This window comes from Peromyscus maniculatus, chromosome 14 (assembly GCF_049852395.1).
Source record: "Peromyscus maniculatus bairdii isolate BWxNUB_F1_BW_parent chromosome 14, HU_Pman_BW_mat_3.1, whole genome shotgun sequence".
Taxonomy (NCBI): domain Eukaryota; kingdom Metazoa; phylum Chordata; class Mammalia; order Rodentia; family Cricetidae; genus Peromyscus; species Peromyscus maniculatus.
In genome coordinates this window covers 33,209,853-33,225,969 of record NC_134865.1, presented here as the reverse complement: position 1 = coordinate 33,225,969, position 16,117 = coordinate 33,209,853, and positions in this window count along the sequence as shown.

The following is a 16,117-nucleotide window of genomic DNA, read 5'->3' as shown; positions in this document are numbered from 1 at the left end:
AAAACACGAAAGTAAAGTAAAAATAAACACATCTTCAAATCCTCTGAAGAGAGTGAGGCCGTTTGAAGTTCAGTTTTATCTATCTCAGAATGACCTTTTTCAGTTGTTCTGTAAGTTGTAACATTTTAGGCCTCACTTTGTTGAACAGCATTCGTGTTTGTTTGGTCTGGTTCCTTTGCTCTTATTAATAAGCTGAATACTAAGACATGTAGCTTTGTTCTTGAGGTTCTTAACTGGCACTCGGAGTCACACGTATCTTGATGTAGGTGACTCTCAGGGTTATTTATGTTCAGCTTTCTTCCCAGGACCTTGGGTCCCCAAGAATTTCCTACATTAATCACTCATTTCTATCTGCAAATAGGTGATTCAAATTTTTACAATAAAGTTTACATAGCATAAAATTAGTTTTACGGTGAGTATTCAGTAGTCTTTCTTATATTTACAATGCTATACAACAATCATGCTTAGCTAATTCCAAACACTTTATCATCCTCAAAGAAAAAAAATATTGATATGCACTAAGCATTTGTGAACATATTTCCTTTCTTTCCTTACTGTGCTGTACCTTAGAGACAATCATTCTTGCTTCTGTATCTATGATTTACTTGTTTTTCTATTTCATATGATGAAATCATATGACAGATGATTTCTGTATCTGGCTTCATTCAATCAATCCAATATTTTCAGGGCCCAGTTGTATTGTACTATGTACCAGAGTCTCATTCAGCTTTGTGGGTAATTAATATGCGATTGTATGTACAGGACAGTGTATTTGATCTGCTAGGTGACACTATGACTGTTTCGTAATGTCATTGCTGCAAATGATACCATTGTAAAGCAGACATTTCTAGGATGGTTAAACTTGTGTCAGCTCAACTAGATTGAAAGATTCCTGTACAGCTGGCCCTAGTGATATGTCTGTGAGAATATGTCCAGCGATTGGCATGTTGGTTGTAGGTAAGGAGAAGGCCTGTCTCCTGAACTTGGGGGTTATCATCCAAGGGGCCTGAGGCAAATGGAGTAAACAGAGCAGGAATCTGATGAAAGAAGGGAATGCTGCATGGCTCTTTTGGAGCTGGTAATATTTCAAAAATTATTTTATCTTTTGATATTATAAGATAATCACATCATTCTCTCCCTCTCTTTCTTCCCTTAAAGTCCTCCAGTTTCTCCTCGTTTTTCTTTGAAATTTGAGGCGTCTTTTTTATTAATTGTTTACACACACACTCCTAAACACATAAAAAACAACTTGCTCAGTCTGTGTAATTCTACCTGTGAGTATTTTTTAGGAGTGACCATTTTTGTTGCTGTTGTCCTTGAGCATCAGATGCTCAAGACTTTTCCTTTCAATTCTGAGACTAGACCTACCAAACTTCTGCAGGATAGTCTGAGATTTTCAATGTGGGTAGAAAGTTGTCACATTGGGTCTATTATTTCTTTTTTAATGTAATGTCCTTTGGACTAGTCATGACATTTTAACATCCAAATGAGTTTTATGATTGCATGTTTCATGCCTATGAAAACAGCATGAAGGGCCAGGATTTTAGAGCTCCAAGTTCATGAACCTGATACCACAGTAACTGTTCTGTCTGATTCATGAACACATTTATTTTTATCTTCAGTGTGTTTTCTTTTTTCTAGCTTCTTCAAAATAAGAATTCTAGCACTTTATTTTTAAAGAGCATGGTTATGTTTAGGGAAAAACTAAATTAAAATGCAGAATGTTACTATGTGCTCTCCAGCTTCTACTGCCCTGATACTTTCAATAAACCCCCTTGACTTTCAACATCTTCACCAAGAAGATACCCTTAAGATCTGTTTCAACTTTAATTTGGCCCATTGTATAATCATCTTGAACTAACTACCTTGTGTTTAAAATGAAGGTACAGAATACTAGAAATGAATACATGAGTGAATAGATTGCTTCAGGTTTATATCACATAGGTGTACAGAAACCAGTTTTTGAATAGAAGATTATATTTAGTGCATTGAAATGATGCAAACCAATTTTAAATACAGACAGTTATAGATGAGACTTTCAATAAAATTTTAAATGTGAGTGATTATCAAGTAAAAGGGACTTCCTCAAGTTGGTTAAGAATAACTGGATGGTTAATCTCAATGACTTGACAGTATTTACTATGCCTAGGAATTAAATCTCTGGCTATATCTGTGGAGTTCTTAATTAGATTTTTTTTAAGGTAGGAAGACTTCCCTTAAAATTGTGTAATAGCAGTATACAGTCCAGGCAATTATTAGATTAGATTGACCTGTGGACACATCTTTTTGTCTTGATTGTTGACTGATAAAGTAGAGCCAACCCCACTGTGGGAGTATTAGCCCTAGGCTGGTAAGTTTGAATTGTATACAAAAGCTGAGGATAAGCTGGCCTGTGAACAAGGCACCAAGCAGTATTCATTCAAGGTATCTGCTTTAATTTTCTGCTTGAGTTCTCTGCACTATTTCTCTCAAAAATGGACTATAATGTACAAAATGAAAGAGACATCTTCTTCCCTGAAGTTGTTTCTTGTCAGAGATTTTTTTTATCACAGTAACAGAAAGGAAACCAGAATAAGGTCTTACTGTCTAGTACTGGGGAGCAACAATGATCAGTAGAAGCAACTTGTATTGTTCTGGAAGCACCTGAGGTCTCAATGGCCTATAACTAATGGGAGGTATCCTTTAACTGGCACTTAGATTTTGGTGAAAAGCTTATGAATTTTGGGAGCAGTATTATCCACTCAACTAGGGTAGTTCTATTCAAGATTCTTAACATGAAATCATATATATATATATATATATATATATATATATATATATATATATATATATATATATATGAAAAAAATCATATATATATATATAAATCATTTATATAATATCAGTTAGCTTATAAAGCAATAGGTTACTGTATGCCTTTTTCATACAGCCTTAGTTTTGGTTATCCTCTCTCTCTCCCGGAAGCTAACAATTGCCAATAGCTCCTCAACTAAGAGCAGGACTTCCTACTCTCCTCTCTTCACCAGGCTTGAATTTTGTCTGGCTTGAGTTTGTGGTGGACTCACGAATGCAGTCACAAACACTTGTGAGTTCATATGAACAATTGCCCTGCTGTTTCCTTGTAGTTGTTTGCCACCTCTGGCTCTTATAATCTTTCTGCCTCTTCTTCTGAAATGATTCCTGAGCTTTGGTTGAAGGAGATCTTACAAAGATGTTCAAGAGAGGGCTGGGGATTATTTAGTTTCTCCCTCTCAGCACCTTGACCAGTTGGTTTCTTTGTTAATCAATATCTTCTACTAAAAGGAGCTTTTCTGATGAGGTTTGAGAGATACACTAACCTATGAGTATAAGGATAAGTCACTAGGAGTTGGTTTAATAGAATGACTTAGAGTAGAATAATCGGAGTAGTTCTCTCTTAGAGCCTATAATCTGTCTAGCAAAGTTCTTGGCTCACATATTGGTGCCAGGTATGGGTTCTTAGGGAGTGGCTTTAAATTCAGTAAGAAATTGGTTGGGTACCCCAATGACACTTGTGCCACTATGCCATCAGTGGAGGTTTCTTGCCACACCAGACATTATTGTAGCTCATTGTGTTTGTAGATGGGTAAAATTTAGAACTACTTTACTTCTCTGTTAGCATGCATAACTACCTTTACCACTACAAAAAGCTAGTCAGGAGAGATTAGGTTATAACTAGTTTGATTTCTCCTTGTTATATTATCAAGCATGTGGTCTCTTTTGTGAAAGGATATTACTGTCAAGTTCTGGAAGATAACCAAGAGAATTGTGAATAACCTTTAATATGTGGGGTCTACAGGGCTCACTAGTTAACAACTTTAAAAGAGATAATTAAATGCTGGAACTGCCATTTTTACTTGTTAGTTTGTAGTGTCTAGTAGGGACTTTGTCACACCATTATAAGGTAGGTACCCAGCTTAAGCTCTCTCTCTCTCTCTCTCTCTCTCTCTCTCTCTCTCTCTCTCTCTCTCTCTCTCTGTGTGTGTGTGTGTGTGTGTGTGTGTGTGTGTGTGTGTGTGTGTTAAGAAGCTTGTACAGGGTTTCTTATTAACTGAAAAGGTCTTTAGTGCTTTTCATCCCTCCCTGCATATATGTAGACATCCAGTTTCTTTCCTCACATCATTTATTGAAGGTACCATGCTTTCTCTAGTGTATATTTTTGGCAACTTTGTAGAGAATCAGGTGACTGTATTTACATTAACTTACGTATCTGACTTTTTCCATTCTGCTTCACTGATTTACATGTCTATTTTTCTGCCAGCACCACTGCATTTTTATTACTATGGCTTTTTGATGGAACTTGAAATCAAGTATTGCTTTGAGTATCCTTGGTCTTAGTTTTTATAATTTCTTGTGAAGTCTGGTTTCAAATATTTTCTGTAATCTTGTAAGCTAGCTCTTCATTCTCTTGCTTATTTACTTTGCTCTGGAAATATCAAAGAAAGACTCATATTCTCAATTATCCATAATATATTTGAGTTCATTAAAATAGTCAATAAAGTGATGTGTTTATTGGTGAGCAAATAGATAGAAATATGGTTTACTTACACCATGGAAAAATAATGAAATATTGTCCTCTTGAAAGGAGACGCTATTTTAGGTGAAATATGCTAAACGCAAAAAAGACAGGTAACAAATGCTCTGATTCACAGGTAGAATTTTAAAAGACTGATTTTAAATATGTAAATTCTGGGAGTGGGAGAGGGATTAGGGTTGGAGACAGGTTGAATAACAAGTACTGACACTTATTGTGATATTTTTTTGTACTGAAATGTGATTTTATTTGTATGCTAATAAATAAAGTTGCCTGGGGGTCACAGCTAATAGCAAGCCATAGCAGAGCTGGGCATTCATGGCACACGCCTTTAATCCCAGCACTTGGTACACAGAGCTAGGTAGATCTCTGTGTGGTCAAGGATATAGCCAGCATTGGAGACTCATGCCTTTAATCTCAATACCAACCATAGAAGACCTGGAAGTCTCTACAGACAGGCAGTGACAAGCCAGTCATGTGTTTGTGTTTACAACCAATGAGAAGGCAGAACAGAAAGACTATATAAAGACAAACACATAGGAAGTAGGTCTCTTTCGGAGAGGTCTCTTGGCTGAAGAGGCTAGCTGCAGCAAGTGGTAAGGCTCTTAGCTCTGATCTCTTGGCTTTCTTCTTTGCATTGGGTCTGTGTTTCTTATTTAATAAGACGGTTGGTTACATCTACAGACACTGTATCACAAGTATACAGATAAACTACAAGAGTTAACAACTGAATTTGAAAAATAAGCAGAGAATATGAACAGAACCTTCAGAGACATGGACAAAGAAGACATAGAGTAGAAACTGTAAATAAGCAAGTGGAAACATGTTAGCCCTCAGATGTCACTAGGGGACTGATCATGACAGCACCAGTGAAATTCCATGAAGTCCCTCTTAGGATAATTAAATTCTGTTGGGCCCTGACCCCTATTCCTTGAGTAGCTGTTGCCTTGCTTGCTGACCTTGATCAGATGTCCTCCCTATGCTAATTCCCTGCTGGTTTCCTCCCTCCTAAAACAGCTTAAGGGGTTCCTTGTTTGTGTATCCTGCATATTTGGTGTAAACAGCTAGGACACAAGTATCTAAAACTTCTGTAGCGAACTTCTGCCCTCCGGGGTTCTCCCACTGTGCTGTGAGTCTATATTTAAGGCCTCCTCCCTCCTTCAATAGACAGTATTCAGTGTTCTACTGAGATGAATAACCCGCTGTCTTGTATCTGTTTTTAATCCTCAGCCCCTCGCTGGGACATGGTGAATGGGTGGTAGCATGGGCGCTACAGAATTCCAGATTTCTAATACCCAAAGGTGGAGAAATGTGGAACAACTTTCATTTACTGTGGTTAAGAATTAAAAGACTAGTAGTTTCCTTTGAAACTTGACCATTTCTTAGAAAACTAAACTGCCTTTCAAAAAGGTACAAAGACCACGAACTTAGATATTTGACAACTAAGTTTGAAAAAAAAAAGAATATTCATAGCAACTTTTTTTCTTAATCAACAAACTAAAAGTAAACAAGGTGTCCTTCCATGTATGGGTCAGTATTCTACAGCCCAGTAACACAATGAAGACTTATACAGCACTGAAAGTGAATGAGCTGTTAAGCCAAGAACTACATGGAGGAACTTGAATTTCAGATTTGGAAGTGAATGAAGCCAGTCCTAAAGAGGACATATTGTGACTCCAACAATTTGATGTCAGACAAAACTGCAAGACAATAGCAACAGTCAATGCCTTTGCCAGCAGTGAAGAAAAGAGGGAAGGGCGAATAGGTGACGAACCGCAATGTTGCTTCAGAGCTGTGAAACCATCTTTGGGGTGTTGTCATGGTGGGTATCCGATAGTGCCAATAGTTCAAATTCATTATTCAATATAAATAAAGTAGGTTTTTGATGTAAACTAAAAAAAGGCATAGTTAAAATACTCAATAATAACAGTCCCTGCTAAGTAGTTTGGTTTTCTTCAGTAGTCGTGTGTTATTCAGAGCTATGATCTAATTTGTGAACCAGCTAAGAATGGTTTCTACTGAGATCACTTTTATTTCCCAAAGTTCTTCCAATCACCGACCCCATGCCTTTCCCAGTCCCATGCTCCTTTGACACTTTTGTAACTGAGGACGGTTACTACACTGATCATCATTGGATGGGACCGTGCTGTAGTCTCTCAAGTCTGCAGCCTCTGAGCTGTTCCTCTGGATCCACTGTGCTTCTGCCCACTTATCACGGTCCCTTGTCACCTCACAGTCTCCCATCATCACTTTGTCAGTTCGCTCATTTTCCTTACCATGGGTCATATTATATTCCTGATCTACATTTTCCATAACTTGCTATCTGTTAGTTATTTCCTGTGAGGAAATGTCATGAAATATGACAGAATTCATTAACAAGAGTTTTATTAAGATAAGAAAGAGAGGCAGGTGTGCTCAGGCCTACAGAAGGACGGGTGCATAAAGAAGAAAGCCGGGAATATGGCACTGGCTTATAAAGGCTGGGTTGCGCATGCATACACAGCCTCATGTGGCTACTCCACGCATGTAAGTAGATTATATGGTTGCATTGTGTGCTTTTACACAACTATGCAAAGCCAGGGGGTCCTAGTCACACTAGATGTTTTGACCCAGAAATGGCTATTTTGACCTGGAACTGGCTAGGCAGAAGTGTCTAGGTCTGCCGGACATGCCCAAACGTGGGGGCGTGTTGTGAATCTATCATTATCAAAATTTTCCCATTTATTTTTCTTGTAAAACTCAGAATTTATTTGTATGCTCAGGACTAGGGATTGAACCAGGCCTTATATATTAGCTCAGAACTGTACCATTGATCAAAATTTCCAGCCTTCAAAACTCAAAATTCCTAATATGGAGTTTATCACTTCCCAAAATATATCTCTCTTTAGTTTCTCATTAAAAGTGACCTCATTCTTAGAGAATAAGGGGCTGAATTTTTGCAATAATTAAATGTTTTTAATATGCTCTCCTCACACATTCAGTCTTCCTTTTTAATAGCTCTTTTATCTTATTTCCACATCATTGCCAGGCTCTGAATACATCTCAAATTATTGCCACAGTCTACACATTCTTTCCCTGCTTATACTCTCTACTCTCCCCAACCAATCCTATCAGACTACTCAATTGATCTCCTTACCTACACTTTGAATTTGCTAACATCATAGAGTTCACTTGCCACAGACTGCCGTTCATATGCCCTTCACAATGTAAGCATCTGTCGTAATCACTGTCATAAGCATCTTCTGATTTCTCTCACATTGAAGGGTTACACTAATCTGGCTCTAGGAAACCAAAAGCCTTTATTATATTCCTAGAATATGCTCCAGGATTTTAAGTTGCACATTCCAAATGAACTCACATAGCCTTTCTCATCCTCACAAACTCAGTCCTTGTGATTTGATGCCTCAGGATACTTCCCTAAACTTTTCCCTTGTTCCTGCTCCTCCTGTTGATTCTGCCCCTGCATTTTATTGTGACTCATTCTTTTAGCTCTATTTACACAACATTTACAGGTTCCTGTTAGAGCTGATAAGGTGAATTTTCTACCCTAAATTAGAAAACGGCTGCAGCTCATCTGTTGAGGTTCAATATTTCTTACACTCAATAATTATTTTTAAAATAAATGATCCATTATGAAAAACATGCATAGAAGAGTTTCCCATTCTGAGAAAAGGGTGGCATAACTTAACACTTGGTTTTTAAGATCTGATTACTCTTGTGATATCATCATTGAAGAAAAATGCTTTAGACTTTTATTTATTGCTGTTCTAGGTATATTGTACTGGGACTTCCTAAATTCCCAAGATCTGTACCTTAAAACAAACAAACAAGGAAGCAGAAAAGAAAACAAACAACACATTTACAACACATGACATAGTTATGCAAACAGTTGTGAAATTGTGAGTGGAGGACCAACTCAAGGAAGCACAGACTTTTATTGAGAAAATGAACTATTTAAAGCAGAGCCATGCATGCCCTTTATGTGGCCACATCACTCTAAGAAGACAGGCCCTTGGTTCTGCTTTATACATCAGTCCATTGGAGGTTTTTCCAGGGAGGCAGGATTCTATGCCAATTTTGCCTCAGTGAAATCTAGGCAACAAGCCTTCCTATTTTAAGAACTCATAAGCCCTGTGGATGGGAGTCATCCAAACATCTCCATTTTCAGAGCTTATAATGTTCAGCTGCCTCTGCCTTCCTTTGAAACATTTTTGTAATTTAGAGATGAAGCCTGGAAATCAATGAATTCTGTAAAAGTCAGACTCCTTTGTGTCTCAGTTCATCCAAAGTTTCCTGGGATTTTTAGAGTTGACTCAAGAAGCCTCTAATGTAATACACATTTGTAGCAGGAGCTATAAAAGGCATGCCCTTTAGAGTTTTGGTAGGAGTTCAAAATAAGTTCATTTTATATTATTGTGTCAATACTTACATGCCAATAATTTAATTAGAACTACAAAAATTAGAAATAATTTTCGTTCTTGTTGATTAGATACCTCACTTTAATGTTAATAATCTGAAGAAGCAAAATTATGTTTGAAAAAGTCTATTTTTGATTCTTTGCTCATGAAATGCTTATATTAATATAAAAAACAGACTTTATACTCAGGAGGCCTAGGCAGGAGGATCTCTGTGAGTTTGAGGCCAGCCTGGTCTACAGAGCAAATTCCAGGGCAGCAAAGGCTACACAGAGAGGCCCTGTCTTGAAAGAAAAAAAAAAGGAAAGGAACAAAAAGGGAAACATTTCAGAGAAATATAATAATCACTGTAGAATTTAAAGTGAGAAACATCCCCACTATCTCAGGTATTTGAACTTGATCCCTAGTTAGCAGCTGTGCCTGCCCAGGCCAAAGTGATGTGCTCTTACTGCAGGGGACAGGCTTTGAGATTAAAGCCTTACACCGCACCCACCTCACCCTCTCCACTTCATTCTTGTGGTTCAAGGTGTAAGCTCTGCTGCCTCGACTGGATGTGCCATGCTTTGTTGACCCCCATGGAAGGCCTGCCCTTTCTGAATGGACATAGAGAGGAGTGGATGGGAGGGCGAAGAGAGGTAGGGGAAGGGAAAGGGAGGATGGGGGGAACCATGGTCAATATGTAAAATAAATGAAAAAATTTAATTAAAAAAATGTGAGCTCTTGGGTGTGCCACCATGCCTCTGCCACCTGCTGCCACGCTTTCCTGCCATGATAAAAAACAAACAAAAAACAAAAAAACCTCTTATCCCCCTGGAAACAGATCAAATGAGCTCTATCTTAGTTCTTAGTTTTTGTTGCTGTGAAGAGACACCATGATCATGGTAACTCTTATAAAAAATATTTAATTAATTTAATTTAATTCACAGTTCAGAAGTTTAGTCCATTATCATCACGGTGGGAAGCAAGGCAACATGCAGGCAGACATGATGCTGGAGAAATAGCTGAGAGTCCTACCTCAGGCACAGGCAACAGGAAGTGGTTTGTCTTACTGGGAATGCCTTGAAACCTCAAAGACAACCCCCACAGTGACACACTTCCTCCAACAACATCACACCTACTCCAACAAGGCCACACTTGCTAATAGTGCCACTCCCTTTGGGAGTCATTTTCTTTCAAACCACCACATTTTACTCCCTGCTCCCCAAAGGTTTGTAGGCATATCATAATAAAAACTGCTTTCAGTTCAACTTGAAAAGTCCTTATTGTCTATCACAGTCTCAAACTTATTTAAAAGTCTAAAGTTCAAAGTATATTTGGAGATTCATGCAATCTCTTAACTGCAATCCCCTAGAAAATAAAAATAAAAAATAGATCACATACCTCTGATATATAATGTGCAGGATATACATTATCATTCCAAAATGTAAGGAAGGGAGCATAGTGAGGAAACACTGGACCAAAGCAAGACCAAAAACCATGTGGGCAAACTCCAAACTCTGCATATTCATGTCTGATGTCAAAACGCACTTCAGATCTCCAACTCCATTCAGCTTTGTTGACTGCAACACACTTCTTTCTCTTGGGCAGGCTCCACTCCCTGTTAGCAGCTTTTCTAAGCAGGTATCCCACCGCTCTGTCATCTCTATATCTTGAGGTCTCCAAGGCAACCCAGGCTTCTCCTTTACAGCTTCATGCAGTAGCCTCTCTGGGCCTCCATTCAGGGACACCCTGACACATGCCTGGTCTCAGTGGCTTTCCTTAGTCAAGAGGAATTTTCCATAATGCCTTTCTTCTACCCTTGACTCTAAAGTCATAATCATGTGGCCAAAGCTGCCAGGTTCTGCTGCTTGCTGGGGCGGAAACATGATCCCTTGCAATTACATCTTCACCAGCTTTCTGTTTTCCATGGTTTTCTTCATTGTCTAAGCTTGACTGTTCTGGAACTTGCTGTGTAGACCAGGATGGACTCAAACTCACATCCACCAGCCTCTGCCTTCCCAGAGCGGGGATTAAAGTTGGGCACCACCACACCTGGGTCTAAGATTTTCTTTAATTCCTTTTCATAAATTGGAAACTTAGCTGGGTGGGATCCTGCCCTGAGGTCACCACTCCCTTTTCTTAATCTGTGTATCTCCTTGAACACAAGACTTAACTCTTGCACTTCCGGGTAATCCTTTTCTCCTCAGCTTGCTCCTTTTCATTATAAATCTTTATAAGCATGAACACTAGTAACCACACAATAGAGTCGATACTAGGCTGGTTTGAGATTTCCTCTACAAAAGGAATTAATTCAAATATCTTCATTTTTAACCCTAGGCAGACTCCTTTGATCAGGGCAAAAAGCAGTAACATTCTTCACCAAAACATCATAAGAACAGTCTCTAGGCCAAAGACTAGCATTCTTCTCCCCTGAAACCTCTTGAACCAGCTCGCCAACAGTTCAAATCATTCTTAGTGCGATTGTCTTCCATAATCCCAGTAGTTGGCTCATTAAGCAGTACTTGAAGCATTCCACTGCTTTCCTAACCCAAACTCCCAACAAAATATTACAAAATATTACTCCAAACAAAAACATTGCTTATCACAGCAATACCCCAGTTCCTGGTACCAATTTCCTTCTTAGTTAGTGTATCTATTGCTGTGAAGAGACATCATGACAATGGCAACTATTATAAAGGAAAAGATTTAACTGTGGTGACTTACTTACAGTTCAGAGGTTTAGTCCATTATTGTTACGGTGAGAAGCAAGGCAGCATTCAGGCAGACATGGTGCTGGAATTGAGAGTCCTTACATCTTGCACAAGCTAACAGAAGTGGTTTATCTCACTAGGGGTGGCTTGAGCATATATGAGACTTCAAAGTCCACCTCCAAGTGACACACTAATTCCAATAAGACCACACATCTACTCCAATAAGGCCATACCTCCTAATAGTGCCACTCCCTTTGGGGGCCATTTTCTTTAAAACCACTATGGTGATATTTTATTTGTAATGAATTGTGATTTTATTTGTATGTTAATAAATAAAGTTGCCTGGGGATTAGAGCTAATAGTAAGCCATAGCAGAGCTGGGCGTTCGTGGTGCACACATTTAATCCCAGCACTTGGTAGATAGAGCTAGGTAGATGTCTGTGTGGTCAAGGATACATCCAGCATTGGAGACACACGCCTTTAATCTCAATACCAACCATAGAAGACCTAGAGGTCTGTACAGACAGGCAGTGACGAGGCAGTCATGTGGTTGGGTTTACAACCAATGAGAAGGCAGAATAGAAAGTCTATATAAGGACAAACACACAGGAAGTAGGTCTCTCTCGTGGCTGAAGACAATCGCTGAAGCAGAAAGGGTAAGGCTCTTAGCTCTGTTCTACTGTTCTACGCAAATTTGGTAAGTCAATTAATATACCAGATATTTTAAAGGAAACTATTTAAAAGAAAAATTTTTTCCACATTAAAAAAAAATGGGTTTTATGTGTACATTGGAAGAAAATTGGGCTTTGTTTGAAATTTTAGGCAGTCTGACAATGGAACAACTATATGAGAAGATTAATATTGATTGAATTATACAGTTTATTACTATGCTTATCCCGATTTTACTATTTAAAAAGACAGTCAATTTAAGTGCCAGGATGACAGCTTTAGAAAAACCTGTTAAACCTGTAAAAATGAATTATAGAGAAATTTAAATTCAGACAAAAGAAATTAACAGTGAAGTTGTTTCAAGATTGGATCATAAGGTTATAGAAAGAAAGCCTGTTTTCACACAGTCACCCTTAATTTATCTGGTAAATGTACAGCAGTTGCCTAACCAAATGACTACACAAAATATCTGGGCTCCAACTGAAATGTTAGATTTACAAAGGTTTAAGGAGGCAATAATATCTTATGGCATGCATTCCCCATATGCAAAGCAAATGTTAAACTCTTGGTCAACAAATAATAGGATTGTATCACAGGACTGGTGGGAGCTGGAACAGGCTGTTCTGGAACCCAGTCAAAGGCTCCAGTTGCAAATGTGGTTCAAGGTTGAGGCTAAAAACAGAAAAACAATGGAGGAATAAAGGAATACAAGTCTTCTAGGATCAGCTTATTGGAGAAGGCCAATATGCTTCTGTACAAACACAATGTTTAATGATGTCCAAATCCTAATTCTATGTCAAATGGCAGCCTTGAATGCATGGAACAGAGTTGAGGAACCAGGGGAAAAAAAAACTGAGTCATTTACACAGGTTATACAAGGCCCAAAAGAATCTTTCACAGATTTTTTTACAAAGACTGGCTTCAGCAGTAAAGAGAATGGTCCCGGATTCAGAAGCTAGTCAGATAATAATTGAATCTTTTTCCTTTGAGAATGCGAATGCAGCATGCAAAAGAATAATCAGGCCGTTAAAGGCAAGATCTGCACCTTTGGAAGATTGGATTATAGACACGGTTAATGTTGAGGCTCATGACCTTGATGATATATGGGTTGGAGAAGCAATTCAAAAGGTTTAAGGAATGTTAGATGTTTTGGATGTGGAAAGCAAGGACATTTGAAAAGGGACTGTAAAAAGGGCATTCCTAGAAACAATGTTTCTTCAAGGAACATTGGCAACAGAATGCCCCTTCCTTCTGGAATATGCAGAAGGTATGGTAAGGGAAAACACTGGACCAACAAACGTAGATCAACAAGGGACAGGCATGGTAATCCTTTGCCTTGGTCTTCAGGAAACACCCAGAGTAGCCTCAGGCAGGCCCCCATATCAAATCCAGTTCAAATCTTTCCTGCAGTCATAGAGGAAAACCCTACTAAGAGCAATTAAATAACCAAATGCCTATTGGAATAAATCATGCTGGTCAGGATAATGAAACAGAGAGAATAGAAAATTCAGGAGAAAACAAAGAAAAAATTTTGGCAAACTTCTATTAATGAACAAAGACCAAAATTAACAATAAAAATAAATGGTGTTTTGTTGTCTGGTCTGGTAGACACAGGTGCAGACGTTACCATAATTGCACCAGAATTTTGGCATCCAACTTGGCCTCTTCAGGAGGTAAATGTTCAACTGTTAGGAATTGGGACATTATCTCAGGTGAAACAGAGTGCAACAGAGATGGCTCAAATGTATAGGGCCAGAAGGACAGAGAGGAAAATTAAAACCATATGTGGATAACATAGCTTTGAACCTGTGGGGTCAAGACTTGTTGCAACAATGGAGTACTCAGATTAACATCCCTCCAACCTCAGAAACAAATCATAAACTAGCACATGTTTCTGAGAGAAATATTAGAAGATAATATTCTAATGAGTGGTCACCAGCCATCCATATCATACAAGAACAGGGCACAACAACTGATGATCTCCCAAAGACACCAACAGCTCTACCTTTAAAATGGTTAACAGATAAGCCTGTATGGGTTCAGCAATGGCCTTTAACAACAGAGAAACTCCAGGATTCAGAAAAGCTGGTAGAAGAACAGCCAAATGCTCAGCATATTGAAGAATCAACCAGCCCTTTGAATTGTCCTGTATTTGTTATTAAAAAGAAATCTGGTAAATGGAGAATGGTAACAGACCTTAGAGCAATTAATAAAGTAATTCAGCCAATGGGCTCTCTACAATCTGGAATTCCTTTGTCTACTCTGTTACCAAAAGGATGACCTCTCATAGTTATTGATTTAAAAGACTGTTTCTTTTCAATACCCATACAAGAAAAAGACAGAGAAAGATGTGCTTTCACAGTGCCTACTTATAATAATTCTCAACCAGTTAAAGGATTTCAAAGGAGGGTCCTCCCACAGGGAATGTTGAATAGCCCAACACTGTGCCAATATTTTGTACAATAGCCATTGGAAGTGATATGTAAAAAATTTCCTAAACCTATAATTTATCATTATATGGATGATATTTTACTAGCTGACTCAAATGCAGATACTTTACAAAGAATGTTTGAAGAAGTAAAGAAAATTTTGCCTTGCTGGGGATTACAAATTGCTCCTGAAAAGATACAAAGAGGAGATTCTATTAATTATTTAGGATATAAAATAGAGCTACAAAACATTAGACCCCAAAAGGTGCAAATTAGGAGAGATAAACTACAGACTCTTAATGACTTTCAAAGATTATTTGGAGACATTTCTTATCTACGAACTGTTGTTGGGGTAAAAAAAAAAATGATGAACTGAATAATTTGTTCAAAACCTTAGAAGGTGACAAGGACTTAAATAGTCCAAGAGAATTATCACCTGAAGCTGAGAAAGTATTGGCCTTGTTAGAAAAGAATGTACATGAAGAGCACGTGGATAGTATTGATTCAAAGCTGGATTGCATTTTGGTTATTTTACCTTCTAGGCATTCTCCTACAGGAATATTAATGCAGAGGAAAGATATTATATTGGAATGGATATTTTTACCAAATAAACCAAATAAAAAATTAAAAACTTATGTGGAAAAAAATTTCTGACTTGATTTGGAAAGGAAAATTGAGACTTCGTCAATTAGCAGGAATAGACCCAGCAGAAATTGTCATACCATTAACTAAGGAGGACATTGAAAAATTATGGACAGAAAGTGAACCTTGGCAAAGAGCTTGCAGTAATTTTTTGGGAGAAATTAACAGCAAATATCCCAAAAGCGATAGAATTGATCTTATAAAGAGAGCTGATTGGATCTTGCCTCGAATTGTACAGGAAAAACCCATATCTGGAGTTTGTACCTTTTATACAGATGCCAACAAACAAGGAAAGTCAGGTTACAAATCAGAAAATTTAAGTAAAGTGGTTCAAAGTCCTTATAATTCAGATCAAAGTCAGAATTGTATGCTATTCTGTTGGTATTAATGGATTTTTCAGAACCTCTCAACATAGTAACTGACTCTCAGTATGCTGAAAGAGTGGTATTACGTATTGAGACTGCAGAATTTATCACTGATGCTTCAGAATTAACTTCACTGTTTGATATTTTAATAGCTGACTCAAAAGAAAGGGGTAACAAAAACCCCAGAAATAGACTGCATAATGCTCTTCTAACTTTGAATTTTCTTAATGCCAATTAGAAAGGAACAACAGCTGCAGAGAGATATTGGATAATAGAAAAAACTACAGAATTAAATCAGCCTATATACTTTAAGGATGTGCTGACCTCAGAATGGAAACGAGGATATGTGTTACAT